Source organism: Vanacampus margaritifer, chromosome 10 (genome assembly GCF_051991255.1).
Source record: "Vanacampus margaritifer isolate UIUO_Vmar chromosome 10, RoL_Vmar_1.0, whole genome shotgun sequence".
Taxonomy (NCBI): domain Eukaryota; kingdom Metazoa; phylum Chordata; class Actinopteri; order Syngnathiformes; family Syngnathidae; genus Vanacampus; species Vanacampus margaritifer.
This window is the reverse complement of record NC_135441.1, coordinates 4,344,084-4,362,867: the sequence shown is the minus strand read 5'-3', so window position 1 is coordinate 4,362,867 and position 18,784 is coordinate 4,344,084.

Here is an 18,784-nt window from a genome sequence, read left to right as displayed (position 1 = left end):
AGCATACATGGCATTTGATAATCGAAATGCACCACAAAGCTGTGTGTGTCACTGTTTTCCCATATCTCCAGAATGTGCAGGCTGCGTACGGTAAGTACAGACTTGACGTGGTGGTGCGTAAAGTTTCATGTTCAGTTTGTTTTCTATAAATACCACCTCTGGCGCAGAAATGTTCGTACGTATGGTTTTGGCCTCATTTTGATCGTTTCCTTTATAAATGAGGCCCCAGGGCATTTTACGTCCTGTGGGCCACATGCGGCAATTTGGGCGATTATCCAGCAAAAATAAAAGCAAACAAGTATGTTGCTTTTATTTTGAAAATATGTGTCCATGTCTGCATGTGCTCACGTGTGGGCGGCAGCAAGTGATGGAGCTATAGCACCTGCCCATCGGCCATCCCCCAAAAGCCCACATTACAAAAAGATAAGTTGGATAGCAAATCTCGCATTTCAACAAGATGTAGACTGTAAGTATTTATTCATGGCAGTCAATGGTTTGCTTAGTATCATACAGTTTGCTGTGTTCAAGTATTAACGTCTGAATCATTATGTCACCAAACACAAGGAAAAATACACACATTTGACTCAGTACAGAGAGCATGCAAAAGAGTAAGAGGCTGTGCAAGGACTTAAAAAAAATCATACTTCCACAAATTGTTTTAAAAAAAAAAGTTAATTATTTTCTGATAGAGAGTTATTGAGTGCATGGTGGAAGCTGCTCGACTGATATGCCTGGGGAAAAGGGAGAATTTGAGGATGTGCCCTCTCCTGACACTGTAACGAGGTGGGTTGAAGTAATCTCAAGAAATATTGAGTTTATATTGAGTAGAAGAGTTTTCCCTGGCTCTGGATCTCCTAATTACTTAGCGTGGAATCACTGCAACCTTCAAAATCACAGACGAGCTGGCATTCATGCAGTCAACAAGAAGCGGTAACTTCACAGAGGTAAATGCATGTTTGGATATGTTGGAACTGAAATGGGACAAGCTGGCAGGTGTAAGAATAGATGGCTGTCTAAATGTGACCATTTGTTTATCAATTATTTATCTTTAATACTGCAAAATACATTGCAGTATGTACGTATAAAGATTAACAAGTTAAAAATAAAGTGAAACACTGCTGCAATTATTGCTTTCAAGCATCTCCAAGCGTTGGTCCAAAATGCTGCTTCTCATCTCTGAACTGGTGCTTGTAGGAGGGAGCACATAACCCCAACTCTGCCATTTCTTCATTGGCTGCCTGTGCAATTTAGAGTTCATTTTAAGATGATTCTATTTGTCTTCAAATCTCTAAATGGTTTTGGCTCACCTTACCTCTCTGCGCTTCTCCACCCCAATGCACCTGCCCAGTGCCTCAGGTCAGCGGACCAGACAGGACTGGAGGTTCCGAGGACAAAGCGGGGGCTCGGATTAGATCAAGTCATTTCAGTTGCTGGTCCCTCCTTTAGGAACGACCTTCCGTTAAATATTTGGCAATCTTCCTCTCTATTCACTTTGGCTTTTAACTCAGCATGATATTCGGCATTGTTTCAATGTTTTATGGATCCTTCTGTAAATTGTGTTTATTTATATTTATTTTATGTACTTATTCACTTACCTACTTCATGTGTTATTAATTTATTATTAATTGTATTTACTTAGTTAATTACCTACTTCAGATATTTATTTATTTATTTCATGTTATTTAGTTTTACCTGTCTTTATTCCATGATGGCGTTTTTATTCCATGTACAGCACTTTGTATGTAGCGATGGTTATTTTAAAGTGCTTTATCAATAAAGTAGATTTTCGAACTGCTTGTTACATCCATTGTATTACTTAATTTTCTTTACAATCTAATCAGCAATTCATTAATTTCAATAAATATTTACAAAATAGTTGCACATAAACATAAATAATTTACAGTTTTTTTGTTTGTTTGTTTTTAAATACAATGAAATAAAAAATAATATAGAAAAGGAATGAGTTTAAGGTATTGATGGTCTGGGCCCTCCACCGCAGTAGAAATATTTCAAGTGGCCCTTGGTTGAAAATAATTGCCCAGGTGTGGTGTATACACCGTATACTGTAAATGGATGATTTATAGGAACCAGGTTAGGGTTCTAATAGCAAAAATCTGTGTATAATTGAAGCCCATTGAAATGCATTGGGAAAAACAAAGCGTTAAAATTTCTTCAGAAATCACTGATAAACCTCCAATGCACATTTTCAAATGAAAAAACGGGGGTTGCACCCCCTCAAAAAATAGTAGTAACATTGTAGTATTACAACAACTTTCGGAATAATTTTACGACTATAGGATTTAATAGTAGCCCATGGCTGTTGAGCGCAGATCAAGATAAGGTTTTAATACAAGTTTTTGATTCCTGTGGTTTTCCTGGCTTTTGGGGTAAATATCTAAAATCACTGACCTGTTTCGTACTGATAATATTTTGTTCTAAGGAAAACCACAACTTTTTTAAAGGACCAGCACAAAAAATGATGAATTGAAAATGAAAATTAATCACGGTGACCAATCGTTGCTAGATTATCCTTATTTGGCTGCAGTGATTTTATTTATTAGGATTGTGTAAGGAAGCCACTACTTGCAGTATTTATCAACTTTATATAGACCAAAAACAAAACCAAGCTGTCAGAACATAACGGTAAGATGGAAATAGAAAATAATGGTAGAGTATGGGTAAGATCTCTATTCTTAGCCAATTTATTGATCTGTTTAATTTATTGTTCTGTTTAATTTATTGATTGGCCTATGGCATTTCAACTGCGTTTCCATACTTCCAGTATGATTTTAAAATGAATGTCTTTTCTTCAAAGTTTAGCACCCTGTTTGACACCCTTCCAAACAAACTGTGGTGAGGTTTTTACTTTGTAGACTGGAATGAAGTTGTTGTTTCAGGAAAATTCACATTAACAATGGTACTCTTTATTTGAGTAACTTAGTTTCTTTCATTGTCTATTCCACTGATCTCAATCCAGAGATTTATTTGAAAGAAGTGCTTTTATCCCCTTGAAAGTTCCTAGGGTATCAGTGTGGCTTTAACCGAACTGTCTTCAGATGAGTGAAAAAATTATTAGCTTTGAAGTGATCAAACTATTGCATCGTTTTGATGTGTGATGTCACTGCAAATTTGATAAAACCGTATAGTAACCCTCTTAAATGAGAAAGAGGAGGTTCACTTCACATTAGCCCATTATCTGTCAACAAAGCCCAAGGACTTATTTCCATTGTGGTCCTCAGATGATGGTTTAGTCTGTTACTGTATGTGTCCTTTGATTGATAGGGACCAGTGAAGGGTGTTATAAATCTGTTCCAGTTACCAACGACTCTAAATTCACATTAACAATGGTACTCTTTATTTGAGTAACTTAGTTTCTTTCATTGTCTATTCCACTGATCTTAATACCATTTCAGAGATTTATTTGAAAGAAGTCTAGGGTGTTGTAAATAGGTTCCAGTTACCAACGACTCTAATGAGGGCAAGCGGTAAATGAAATGGATTGAAGACTTGCTTAAGCTGGCTGTGGAATAATAATACTAAGATGATTAACGTAATACTGATGGTGTAATGGTAGTCACCTGATTTAAGTGCAGGCAGTGTGGGCTCAGTTCCCCCTCAGTGACAGCGTGAATGTGATGTGTATCTTTAGTATAAGTGCCCTGTGACTGACTGACGACCAGTCCAGGGTATAGGGTCAGCGGTATAGAAAATGGGTGATTGATTAATGTCGGCAACAAATTGTTCTATGACCCTGATGTCAAAGTGTGCTTTGTCAAATTATTTGCCGTTATTGTTCTTATCTAATCTTAACCGCACATATAGCCTTAACCTCTTTAGTGTAAGACTCAGAGCATGAGGTATTTTATGCTCACAAGGAAGTAAAATCCCCATCATGGAAATGAGTAATAATGATATAAATGAATCTTACACCAATGAAAATTGTGTCATAAAGCATTCACTGGATTATTTGGAATGTCACTTTCTGCTTCCTTAAGTTGTAGACATGTTGTACATATGAAAAGGGGTTAATTCATGCAAATTTGTTCCTTGACCTACATTTGCTGTGATCATCTCTGTAATAGTTTATGCATTGGAATTTGTACAAAGGTGTGATGCAAAGATAAAATACTTTCCTGGTTAATACATTGCTTGTTAAATACTAAAATGAGCTTTATCTATATATATTCAACCTCTGAACCAGTAGACAAAGCCACTGTTGGTTATGATCTGACTTGAGTGGGTTCAGGCTTATGTAGAACAGCAGCGGGGACAGAGCATCTCTTTGGAATACGCCACATTTTATATTCACCTGCGCAATTGGCTTTGAGTTGGCCTCCAGAATTGTATTCCATAGCCTAAATGATTTCTTGATGAAGGTTATAACAGGGCTCTACACTAACTTTTGCACTGGTAGCACTGGTGCTAAAAAAAAATTCAGTTGGTCGCACCACACCGGATTTGGTCAAAATACAAATAACAAGGCAATTGCATCGATGTCCAAGTATTATAGTATTGAAAGGCTTTTATTTTGAAGTTGCCCTCCACAGCGCGTTCCATGGGCTATGTAGGCCTACGCCTCGAACCGTGGTGCTTGATGCATATGGATCACATTGCACCACTCTTTAAAACATGAACTCGCGCCGTGTAACTGGATTAATTTTTCACCAGCACAGGCTGTACAGTTGGCATTTGCGGGTGAATTGGTCGCAGTGTCGAGCCCTGTTCTTAGGATCCTGTTGATGTTAGACGGTTCTTGGCACTCTAAAATCCATGTATGCAGCATTGAGTCGGATGCTTTCTTGTATTGAATCCAGGCAGTGCGCAGGTTGGTGCTTCTGATTGGTTTTACAGTCTTGGATAATTGTCCTGTCAATCAGTAGTCGGTGTTTGGCTCCCCTGGTCTTATTACCAATGCCCTTCTGTGCTCTGTTAATTCATTGACTCATATGTCTCCTCATTTTGGTTAATATGATGCCTTATAGGAGCTTCCATGTGGTCCTGAGCCAGGTAATATGTAGTTTGATGGACCCTTCTGCGGGTCTTTCATGATGAGGACTGTCAGGCCTTGGGTTAGCCATTGTGGGTGGGTCCCGATGTTAGCAGCTCAGTCATTTTTACTGCCAGGCGTTCATGGATAGCAGTTAGCGTCTTGAGCCAGTGGACATGAATCATGTCAGGCTCTGGTACTAACCAGCTCTTTATCTTTGACTTATGACTACTGCTTCTTGCTGGTATTGCTTGGTGGCTGTGCTCTGCTTCTAAGTCTGCAGGCCACTGGGCATTGGTAATGTGTGACACCTATTCTAAGATACTCTTCCAGCTGGGTCTATTTTTATCTTGCTACCATAGACACTTTTTTTTTCATTTTCTTTTTTTTTGAGAGAGAGCTCAGTATTTTTCATTTGGTAATTTTACCGATTCGACATGTCATCATCATTGCTCTCTCTCTCTTTTTATATATATATTTTTAAATTTAATTTTAGAAAAATAAAATATTTTGTATGTGCGTGAGTATGTGCATGTGCGGGTGTGTGTGTGCATATTTGTGTGCATGTGAGTGTGTACTCATTAATTCACCTAAAACCTATTAAAAATCCCATACCGTTCAGCTAAACTGAATACTTCAGAATCTATAGCTATAGTCATGAGGTTGTCAGGAGACCCAAGGAAGGATAAAAAAAAAGAAAAAAAAAGTGAAAACCAGCACCGACCAGACATCACCGACTACCCACCGGGTTACCAGCCAGAATCTTTAACCAACCCCTGAAAATTCCAACAAATTAGGGAAACCTCAAGAGACCAAAGGAAAGACTGAGGAAAGGAAAGGAGGATAGATGAAGCAGAGTGAGATCCACAGACATCAGCCTCCACTGATTCAACAACTAGAGGAAGAAGCAGATTGTGTTTGAATTTCGGTAGATGCTGGTGTGGTGGATCTGGCATGCATGAAAACCTCCACCAAAGAGGGGAGCCGTCGACCCCGGCCAGGACAGAGCAAGCACAACCCCCGGGCCCCGCAGGGGCCACCGGCCGGAGAGCAATCCCAGGAGCCAGGAGCGCCCCCAACCCTCCAGCCATGTGGTGGGGCGGAACACTGGGGGGCGGAAGGGGAGATGGGAGCACTGGGAGACGAGCGGCACCCCCGAACCCCAGGCCCAGCGGGGAAAGGCCCCGGTCGTCATGCCAGCGTTCCATAGTGAAAGCTAACCCCGTTACAGAGTTCGCCGACCAGGGAAATCTCCCCCTACACTGTGGATGTGACCCCACCCAGTGTATATAAAAGTGTGTGTGTGTGTGTGGCGCATTAAAATTGGGAGCAGGTGAGTTGGAGCAGAGGGAAATGATATCGCTCCGCTTTACCTGCTTCTTAGATGGGTCAGTGAGTGTATGTGGTGCATTAAAAAAAATAGGGGGGGGGGGTGTGGTGGCGTGGCAGGAATACAGATGGGGGACCGTAGCACTGCTTAATACTGTGGTCTGCCCAACCGATGGCTCACCACCCCGACACACCCGCCCCCACCCTAGTAGTGGGGTGCATTAAAATTGGAGGGGAGTTGTAGGGCGAAGACGGTATCTCCAACCTACCCCACCCTCCCCCAAAGTGTGTGTTATGTGCCCTATGTGTCTATTAACTCTTTGACTGCCAAAAACGTTAAATGACGTTTAGTAAAAACCTACGGAGGGCCGCCAAGGGCGTTAAAAGACGTTCTCTAATTTTTTTTTTTTTTTTTGGGGGGGAAACGGGTGGAGGAAAGCCTTGGCCAGCTGTGGTGAAAGTTTCAAGCAGATCTAGTTAGCCTAATGACTATTTTTGGCCCCTAGATGGCAGCAATGACTCTCTTTTGACAAGATTGGGTAGGCGTCAGTAGAAGACGTGAGGCGGAGCTAGAGGGGACAATGGCTGGGGAAGAGAAGAGAACATGGCGACCGGTTGCAAGCAGCTCACGCTTGAGCAGTTTTTTTCAAAGACGAAAAGCATCGACCAACGCTAAAGAGCACATTGATGACGACGATGATCATCATCGATGATGATGATGGTGACTCCGAGGTTGACGCTGAAGTTGCAAGCGTTGACGCGGCGGCTATGACAACGTCATAAAGGTTCACCGGCTAGCGATGCTAACACCGGAAAACGCGGAGCACAACCGAGCACGCTCAGGCGGATGTTCAATCGGACGACGAAGTGTGCCCCGAGTCCAATGCATATTCATCGGAGGAGTGGGTACAGTCTGCTACTTGCTATTCCCCGGAAAAAAAGGCCGTCAAGAAAGTATAACGTCTGCGAAAGGAGCCATCGCAAGTGAAACTAATCTGTTGTGCAAATCCTGCTGCGTCTCCTTGCACGATGGGAGCGTTACAAAAAGAAAAACTGTATTTGAAACATCCACACTATTTACAATAGTACCACAGTTGCACACATAGAAACGTAATAGTTTTCGAAATTGTTTTGTCAAATTGTTACACTGTTGAATGGAAATAAACGTATTTTGCAACCAAAAAACACTTTTTCATTGTTGGTGATAGCGTTTTACAGAAGTAAAGTACTATTTAGGTGTTTGTGGCATCATTCATGGACAAAAAGAAGTGTACAATTCACTAGAGTGCATGAAATAACATCGTTTCACAAAAAGCTCTTTTTCTCCGCTTTTTGTTTCAAAACAGAGCATTTCGGTGAAACTAACCATTTTCTATTGTTGATTACTGAATAACGGAATAAGGTAGAAACAAACTTTTTTTCCTCATGAAAGATGAGAGTTCAATCTTTCATTTGGTAGTATGTGTGTTTCCATAGTCCAGACACAACATTTTCTGTGGACCTTGAAAGATCAGTCAAAATGCTTAAATCGGCTGGCGCTGGCGACATCCTGTTTCTGAAAACGTCTGTCAGTCAAAGAGTTAACAAAGTGTACTGTATTGTGCAAATCTAGTGCAGTGAGTTAAGAGGAGCGACCAGCGGGGCCTCTCCCAACCCGGCGGGGGCAGGACGCTCAAAAGCCCATTGCTCCCTTATCCACCCCACCCAACCCCCCAAACGGGACCCCGGCGGGCATATGGAGACAGCACGGCGCCGATAGGGCTCACCCCCCGGATACTGGGGCCCATCCAAGGTGCCAGGAAGCTCACTGGAGCGGGGCAGGCACAACCCCACGGCGCCGCCCCGAACACCAGGGGGAGCACAACAACGCAGCACCCCCCAAGAGACCCAGGGAACGGCCAAGACGCAGCCGCCACCCACCAGCCAACAGAGGGGCAGTGTCGCCCACGCTAAGCCAGGGGGGACAGCACCTATAAAGTTAATCCACTGACATGCAGTGATTCCGAATATTAACCCTTAGTGCCCAGTGGATGTGAATCTTGAGGAGTTGGTGACTGTAAGATGTAATTTTATGTGGTCTGCTCAACCCTGCTGGCAGCAACTGGGTTCCTAACTATAAAAACACAATCATTAGTTACAAATTGCCAAATACAGAAACAGCAATATAAGTTATCGCGATGTGGTGGCTCTCGCTAACAGGCAGAATTAAGTAACCAGATTTAGATTAAAAGATTCTATATACGTAGACCATGTTTGTATACATTTTGATATTTGTTTTTTATTCGAGGCAGATATTTTTTCCATTAAAAGTTTGTTTATTTTTCCAGTTAACAAGAATTGTTTTTTTTAGCAATAGTAAGGGCTGAAAGTGTAGATTGAAATTGTTTACGTGGTAAATCAGTTGTTGTTAGGTCACCTAGCAAACACAAGTTAGGAGATAACGGTATCCTACAGTCCAAGATAGCGGAAAGTTTTTCTTTGCTTGACAGTCTCAAATGACTCATCTGTGGACATCTTGCAGTATTTCTTGGGAAGTCCTTTCTTAAGCTTCACACCTTTACTCTGTTTAGAGAAGTGGCGTGCAATGGTTTTCAGTCGACCTTCACTCACATCTCCTTTGTTTTTTTGCTTTGTTTGCCAGATCCACTAAAACAGAGGTGGGATCCTCGAGGGCCGGGGGTCCTGCAGCTTTTTGAGGTTTCCCTTTTCCAACACAAGCTGATTCCAATCAACAGGATCGTTATCAGGGTTATGCAGAGCTTGCTGATCATATATCAGCTGTGTTGGAGAAGGGAAACATCCAAAACCTCCAGGACTCCGGCCCTCGAGGACCGAGTGTGGCTAAGCCTGCACAAAAAGTTTGAGGAGCTTTTGCGCATCGCTAACCGGTATAAAAATGGAGCAATCCGGGGGCGTGTAGGGATAGAGAAACCAAGGCTTTCCGAAACAGTGAACCACTTTCGAGACAATTGCCCTAAAAAAATACACTTCTTCCAGGCATTTGACACACTGCAAGAGCTCCATCTGCTGGTCAAACCTGCGCACATGGAATTTTTAGAATCACTGTTTTCAAAGCTTCATTTCTTGCTATCATGTATGAGCCTCAGCATTTCATAAGTTCAATAAAGTTTCAGTGGAGGTTCTCTATATTTTTCAACTGTGGGATTGTGTCGTCCTTTTAAGTGTGATTTACACAAGTAATTTTGACCTTTCAAGTCTGTCATTGTTTTTGTCTGTGTCCTTCTAAACAGTATTTTTAGAGTAGGCTAATATTTATTTACACTTAGAAGAGAATAAAATACAGAATTGAAAAATAATAATAATAAAAGCCTCTCTTTGGTTGAGGAACAAACTCACGACCTTCAGCTTTGGAGACTGCCACACTACCACCTAAGCTATGTCACTCCAACTTTTTGTTTATCTCCAACAGACCAAAAATATAGTTTTTGGTCTCGGAGTCAGGAAGATTCCAGCTGACATGAGCGATATATATACTAATGCACTTCAGAAGCTGCGTGGCTGAGAGAGTAGATCATCTGTCTTCCAAGGTGAAGGTCGAGTTCGTTCCTCAAATTTTGACTCTTATTTTTACAATTCTTTATTTTACTCCCTTCCACGTGTAAATATTACTCTAAAACTGTCTATTTGGTCCCCCTCTAAATAGAGTCAAATTTACTCTACAGAATATAATGTGTAGGTGCAGTGTTTGTCAACAGGGATTTTGTTTTTATTATATGGTATACGTAGTTCCATAATCCTAAAATGGAAAAAAATATTGGAGCCGAAGGTTCAAAACCTTTCCTATTTTGTATTATGTAATTGGGACTTTAATTGTAGGCAGGTTTGTCAAACACCGAGTTCATCTTTCCCGCAAAACAGCGTGAAGTCGCTGACAGGTCTGTGACGTTCAAGGCCTCGTTTGCAGTGGTCACGTGATCTTCGGCTTTTCCGAAGCAGTTGTCGGAACACTGCTTCGACACGCCTCCGCTTCATTTGCTCAAATCAGATTCGAGCAGGAAGGCTCGAGCGTAACATCTCTAGGTGCGTATAATTCACTAAGCATGCGCAGATGGGGAAATTCAGCACTAGTCGCGCTGCCAAACAGATCGCGCCCCCGGAGCGCCGGTGGGTTTTGCGCATACGCAAATGAGGCCATTTTCATACATTTGGCAGAGAAATTGCCCAGCTCTATTAAAATTAGACTCATTGATAAACAGCGTCTAATTCACTAACGGCAACACTTATAGCCACACGGAGTTTGAGTGCCGTTTATGGATAGCTGGTGTAAACTAGGGATGTAACGATAACGGCATTATCGTGATATCGCGATATTAAAACTGCCACAATATCGTCATCGTCATGTCATGATATTAAAAGCTGCACTTCTGTTAAAAAAAAAAGTCAGGTTGATTTCCATTTATGCAGTTGTAGCACCCTCTGGTGGCTAGTTTTTAAGTGCAGTTTGATTTTCACGAGGCATATTTTGGCCCTTTTATGTTTAAAATCCATGCTAATTGTCAGATGAAGGGCAATGTAATATGCTTGTGAATTAAGTCAATATGTGGAGGAACTCAATATGTGCGTACATTAGAAAGTAAGTGCCTCCTACAGAAAAATAAAAGTGCTTCAATATTAAGTGATATTAGAGATTGTAGGTTTATATGAATTGCTGTTATGTACAAAAGCACCATAATGCGTTTTTTTTTTTTTTTTTAGTATAAGCTCATTTCTTTTACAACATTGTGACTTTTTTTTTTATATCAACAACCTCCCCACAATATTGTGATAATTATCGTATCGTGACCTTCATATCGTGATAATATCGTATTGTGATGTTTGGATATTGTTACATCCCTAGTGTAAACGTGGTTCTTCCTCGATTCTGTGTATCCTGTGGATCATGGCAGCAGTGGTTGTGCATGTAGCCGCTGAGCTACGGACTCAGCCATTCATCGGTGGAGCTCCACTGATCTTTGAAAATGGCTGCAAGAGGACATCCGTCTATGAAGTGAGGCCGGCTACAGAGACTGGTGAAGATGATGATGAAGATGAGCTCGCACGTACCCGACATTTGATAGGCGTTTCCCTCGGACGAGCAGGAGAGCTGGTAGGATGATCTTCCGCATGCACATTTTTAAAAAAGTGACAAACGGTCATTTGACTTTGACATTTGAATACACGTTTAAAGCACTGAACATAACGGGCAGAACACCACACGGGCTCTCCATGTTGCTGTTAAGGGTGTCAGAAATATCGATTTAATATCTCCTTAAGTTGAATTGCCTTTAACGGCACCAATTTTTTTAACGCTCGATTAACGACCACCCCTTATTTGGAACGCCTCTACTGAAGGGAATTCCAGTTGCGACGCGGCAGAAAAGTCCACGTCAAAATTACCCAATAGAAATGCACCGTACTGCACTGCAGCTACAATACACAATGTTTAAGGGGCAGAATGTTTGAGTGGTGGAGCCATTTGGACTGTGTAGCACAACCGCCGGTTCTCTGCTTTGAAAGAACGCACTCTGTTAGCAACGAGCTAGGTTGCTCCAGCTCTCCATGTGTCCATGGGCACTCACAAACTCCTGTGAGAGCCGAATGGACGCTGTCTTGTCAATTGGAGTGACTCCAAGCCACTTGATCTTTAGATGTGAGGCGTATCTTATTCAGCAACTCCAGAAAATAGCTCTTAAGTGCTCTTGGCTCGCTTGCAGCAGAGTGCCAGCGTCTGTGCCTTGTAGTAAAGCGGCGTCAATTAATATCAATGCGCATCTGAGAAATTAACAAAATAAAAGCGATCAACATCTGAAAAGGAGTCACTATAACACAATTTAGCAGTAATAAATTAAATAATAATGCATATATTTGTGGGGACTGGCGTCAAGTTGTATTTTATCATTTTAAAAATGTGCCGAAGTTTGCGAGTTACTTCATTTTAAAAATGAGATAGGATACGATTATGGTTTGTTTGTACTAAAGTTACGTCATTTTACAATGCACATACGTATTGAACAAAATAAAAGCATTCAATGGTGTGCAAAGGAGTCACTGTAACACAAATTAGCAGTACAGTATTAAATTAAACTAGAGCTGCGGGCAGCTATAAACGGCCCTCATAGCCCGGGACACTTTGAGGTACTTGCACGTTGTGGTACTGGCACATTCAAAGCCAAATTTCTTAGAAAGTGGCATAATAATACTCAATACTCTTAATACTCAATACTGCTCAATACTTTGCTTATCTTTACATTCTCTACCATCAATTAACAAGCTTGCAATAGCCTTATAATCTTGTCGTCTTTTTTCCAACTTGCTGAAATAAGTTGAGTTTCTCCTTTTTCCATCCATTTTGCTCTTGACCTTATAAAAGCACCCTGCGCTCTCTTCAGAAAGATATAATCAATTTTGGACTGCAGAAACAATCATTTTTCCTTATCATCATCAGTCAGATCAGTTTTACTACAACATTGACCAATCTACCAAAACAAATTTCTTTCTTCCCTTCTTTTTTCTCTGTTCAATATTTTGCTCGTATTAATAGAGAATTCTCTAACTTTGTATTTAACATATTCCAACTTATTACAAAAGCTAGTTATGCTCATGTCATTTTCATTTTCTGTTATAATTTATTTTATTTTGGAACAAAATTCTTAATTTTTCAATAGTGTAGAGTTAAATTTCCAGTAACATTTGTTTGTCTTTTTCCTGCAAGTCGCGTTCAATGATAGTTCAATAATACAGTGGTCAATTAAAGGAGCCTTAGAAATTAAAACGTCAGTAGTCAATTCTTGATTTAGCAGTACCATTTGGTTTGTACCAAGAGAATTGCTTCTTCCCAGGATTTTGATTTCTCCAAATATCAATCATTATATTATCTCTGATAAAGCCTTCCATAATTGAATTAAAATGTTGACTGTCAAATCTGGAGGGCCATCGATCTTCCCACTCATCGGGAACCATATTCCAGTCACCTCCCATTAAAATCAAGTCTGTCGGATGAAGAGTTTTAAGCTCAGTCACCTCTGCAGTAACATTTTCTAAAATTTGTTTGTTTTGGGAAGCAGAGTTGTAACCATATACATTGACTAAAATCAGAAAATGACTGTCTACCTTCAAAACTGCAATTAGCCAATGACCTTCTCCATCTGTTCTGTGAATGATTGCGACCCCCAGAAATCTGTGAAAACAAATAGCAACACCAGCTGACCTGTTGTTTCCATATCTAAACAAAATTTGGTCTTCCCACATATTGGTCCAAAAGTTCACATCCGTGTCAGAAGAATGAGTTTCTTGTAATAACAGTGTGATTTCCGCCCTTAGCAAAATAAAAATAAAGCTTTCCTTTTAACAAAATCTTTAAGTCCCCTCACATTTAACGAAGCACAAGAAATGGTGCAATTGAACATTCACAAAATAAAATAAAATAAAACAAACTTAATGTACTCAGAAGAATTAACCTTTTCTTACTGTGGTAAACAAAAGTCCCATGCTAACAATTTCCACTCTTCTTGCATATTCGTACGTCACCTGCCAATCAGTCTTCAACCAATTTTCCGTCCCTCGATGTATCCATGTGGACCACGGAAGTAGGCTCGTTTCCCTTCACGTCAGGCCTGCTCGATCTGTGGCCATAACTTCTTACTAGCCTTCCGATCCTCCAGCGGTATCATCTCCGCGAAGCGGACGCCTCTCTCCTTGCACACTGGAGAATCCTTGCTGCTGCGCCAAATCTCCTCTTTGATCAGCCTCCGCACAAACAGCACCACGACAGGTCTGCTCCAGTTGCCCTCCTTTCGGCCGACCCTGTGCACATCAACGGCATCTTCTAGCTGGCATACTTCCAAGTCAGGAACGATATTCCTCAAGAGATGAATGATGTCTGCTCGGATGTTTTCATCACTTTTCTCTGCCACGCCATTCACTTTCAGACACCACCGCATCTTGTATCTTTCCTGCTCCCTGATTGTCTCCTTCAAATCAACATTTTCCTTTTGGAGGAACTGGCATTGTGTTTCCAGTTCCTTCATTTTCTCCTTGCATTCCTTAACTTCCTCGGCGCTAAGGCCGCTAGCATGGAGCTAGTTTGCTTAACTTGCTCCTTTAGCTCGTCAAAGTTCTTTTCCATACCTTGAATGGCTTCAAGAATGGTTCTGATGGAGATTTCTGTCTCGTCGTCTTCGGATGTGTTTTTCTTGCCTGATGGGAGCTTGCTCAGAGTCGTTGGAGCTACTGGAGCAGTATATTTCCGCTTCGTTTGGTTAGCCATGCTAACCTCCATGGCATAGTCGTGTTCGCTTGTGGCATGCGCCACTTTCGAATTGTTTGCTTTTTGGGTCGCCACAGCGTTACCGCCGAGCTTTGTCAATTTGGCAGGTTTCAACACGTTTCTTGAGCTCATTTTGAAATCTGTGAGTGTTCTTCTATCTTAATTCTGGGACAAATTTAACGCAGCCGCCAATCGAACTGCCATTCAACACGCCATCTTGCCGGAAGTCCACAGTTTCATATACTATTGTGCCACTTGTTCAACTTTCTGTCAGTCACTTCGCCTCTGTACTAATTTACAAACCACGCCCACTCCGCCAGGAGGGGACATTAATACAGTTAATGGCGATCGAGGACAGACAGCTATGTCACAGAAAAAAAAGTTTTAGAGCGGCGCTCAAAAAAAGATTAAAAAGGAAAATGAGTGCCGTGACAAAGAAAGGGCCAAATTCCCAAGCTCACTAAGACGCAAAAATGCGGGCTTTGGCGAAGAAGGAGGAGGGGAAGTGGGAGGTGAGACAGGCCTAATCGGCAAACGGGCCGCTACGACTACACCTGAGGCCGCCGCCGTCGCCGCGGCCACCACCAGCTACAGCGACAGCGCCCAGCCAGTCCGGGGGAAGAGAGCCCGGGGCAGGAAGAGGACGACAAAGATGAAGCCACTCCTCAAGAGGATCCGGTTCGTCCTGCTGCTGCTGTAGGAGGGGACACAGACTCGGACGACCCTTAGGACACACATCCTGCTCGATGGGGACACCCTTTAGTTGTCAAAGACAAGGTCCATGCATACTTGGCTAGAATTTAAAACACACTTTTTTTGTCAACCCAAGGGCTAGGTGGCGCTATATTTATAACTGACTATTGTCATAGAGATACCTTCAGGTCGTGACTATAAACATACAAGTGAAGTTTGAGATTTTTTGGAGCATGTACCGGGGAGTTATTATATGATTTTTCCCCCTGTTGATGGCCCAGGTCTTGATATGGTCCAGGCCAAGATTGAAGTCAATTGGATCAAACGTGTAGGCGAAATGAGCAAGATTATGTGCCCCCTGTAAATGTTCAAAAATTGTCAAAAATCGGACATTCAAAAATTTGTAGCTCACTTACTGTACATTTAAGAATATGGGTCCAAGAGACTTTTTTTGTAGGTCTTGGGCTCCCTCAAATATTTAACGAAGCTTCCCCGGTTTCACGTTTAAGCAAAAATGTGCAACCGGGGATGCTAGGTTAAAATTTTCTAGGGGGCGCTAGAGAGTCATTTTTGTAAAAATCGCACAATATACGATAAAATATTGCAAATTTTGCTAGGCCAGATGTGTGTGCCAAGTTTTATGAGTTTCTGCGCATGTTTAGGCCCTCAAATTTGGCGTTGTTTTCTTGGTAAACAGTACCTTGCCACGCCCACAGCGATTCGCGAAAACTCACAAATTTTGGCCTAAACACTCCTCTGAGCAAACATGAGGTAGATCCAGTTGGACTCTCATCAAATGTGTGAATTTTTCTTACCTCATTTGAAGTTATGTCTTCGTTTGTCAACTGTGGCTGTCGCTTTAAGATCATGCACGTACTTGCACGCGCACCATAAGCAAGCCTGACACAGATGCTGCAGTTACGCTTTGGGCCAGAGGTGGCAGTCGCTAGTCAAAAAGTGACAAACTGCACAAAGATTCTTTAAATTATAATTTTTAACTCTTTGACCGCCAGACGTTTTCAGAAAAGGGATGCCGTTTGTGTTTGGACTATGGAAACACATACTACCAAATGAAAGATTGGACTCTCATCTTTCATCAGAAAAAAAAGTTTGTTTCTACCTTATTCCGTTTTTCAGTAATCAACAATAGAAAATGGTTAGTTTCACCCAAATGCTCCGTTTTGAAACAAAATACAGAGAAATCAAGCTTTTTGTGAAACGATGTTATTTCATGCACTCTAGTGAATTTGACACCTTCTGTAAAACACTACCACCAACAATGAAAAAGTGTTTTTTGATAGCAAAATAAGTTTATTTACATTCAACAGTGTAACAATTTGACAAAACAAATTGGCAAACTATTTACAAATGTGTGCAACCGTGGTACTATTTACAATTGTGTGGATGTTTCAAATTCAGTTTTTCTTTTTGTAACACTCCCCTGCGTGCAAGCGGACGCAGCAGGATTTGCACAACAGATTAGTTTCACTGCGATGGCTCCTTCGCGTGCAGACGATACACTTTCTTGCCGGCCTTTTTTTCCGGGGAATAGCAAGTATATACTGCAGTGTGTGTTTGGCCATGTTGCCATCAAGTCTACTCTCAGGATCATGATACGGTGACGTTACGGTGGTGTTACGTCTGGCTTCCTCATTATCCTTCAGTTCCTATACCGGGTGGTTGGTCCATCTTATCCGCTCCATTCATGGTGGCATCGTAGTCCTTAACCAGTGTCTTCTCTGTGATCAGACTGTACCCACTCCTCCGATGAATATGCATTGGACTCGGGGCACTCTTCGTCGTCCGATTCAACGTCCGCCTGAGCAGAAGTGCTCGGTTGTGCGCCGCGTTTTCCAGCGTTAGCATTGCTAGCCGGTGAGGCTTTATGACGTGATCATAGCCGCCGCGTCAACGCTTCCAACTTCGGCGTCAACCTCGGAGTCACCATTATCATCATCGTCGTCATCAATGTGCTCTTTAGCATTGGTCGATGCTTTTCGTATTTGAAAAAAATGCTCAAGCGTGAGCTGCTTGCAACCGGTCGCCTTTATGGCTTCCTCAGCCATTGTCCCCTCAACACTCTAGCTCTGCCTCACGTCTTCTACTGACGCCTACCCAATCTTGTCCAAAGAGAGTCATCGCTGCCATCTAGGGAACACAAATAGGCATTATACTAACTAGATCTGCTTGATACTTTCAGCACAGCTGGCCAAGGCTTTCCTCCACCCGTTTCCCCCAAAAAAACTTGGTGAACGTCTTTTAACGTCTTTGGCGCTCCTCCGTAGGATTTTACTAAACGTTCTTTAACGTTTTTGGCAGTCAAAGAGTTAACGTCTTTGGCGGTCCTCCGTAGGATTTTACTAAACGTTATTTAACGTTTTTGGCGGTCAAAGAGTTAACTATTCAATGTTTTTAAGTACATAATAAAAAAAAAATACCTCTGCAGTTGAACCATCACCGTGAATACACACTGTCACTGTTTGTGGGTTAGGCTACATGTAGCGGTTCAGGGTATTGTAGTCTTGCTCATGGACACTGCAGCCATGTGTTCAGGTAAGAATCCCCTCGGTGGCAGGTGATGATCTTAACCACTTGTCCACAGCTTCCCTATGATTTTCAAACTGATTCCTAAAATGTGAGACCACACACATGATGGGAATTGGCATGCATGTTACTGATAGTTAGTTAGACAGACAGATAGATAGACAGAGTTGTAAAATTAATAGAATACTGACATTTCATCATTTAGCCCACATTAGTAGCCAGTTGCAGCTTTCACCAACTAACCGCACGATGATGTTGATGATCCTAATGGAATCAGTACAAGGGTTTTATGAAAATGTTACCCTCTATATGCCCACTTTTGTACTTAATAAATAAACTGTATGTATATTGTGGTTGTAGTTTACAATAATGTAGAACTATCGTTAGAATAAGAAACCATTCCGAGGGCAATTTAAGTAATTTGAAAGTATAGAAAATAAATTAGTATACCGGTACACTGGAAATGAAGTAACAAAAATCAGGCATTACTTTTAATGTTGTGGTTGAACAGAATTTTTTTGGGGAAAAATGATAATAGGATTTAAATCAGTGCTCTTCAGAATAGTCTAATGTTTTGTTAACCATCCATGGATGTTTTTAACTGTGTGGTAATTATCCTCCTGTTAAAAGACCCATCACGTGCGGCTGAGACAGGTTCAATTATTTGACACCGTGCAGCACCTTTCGCTCCAAATACCTTAGTCTTGATATTAATTGTACTCTGTGTTGACCCTGTTATGTTTTGGGGCTGCTTTAGTGCAGAAATGTTTAACGGACAATACAATGTTCTTAACCTGGTACACACAGCACAGGCAAAATTGTCAGCACCCTTCCATCAAAGAAAGGAATAATCCACAATGGTCACTGGAATCATTTTGAAGTAAACTTTTTGGCATGTCACTTTGGTTCTCTTTACAGGCAACATTGAAGCATACAAATAAAAGAAACCTGTACCAACTGTATTT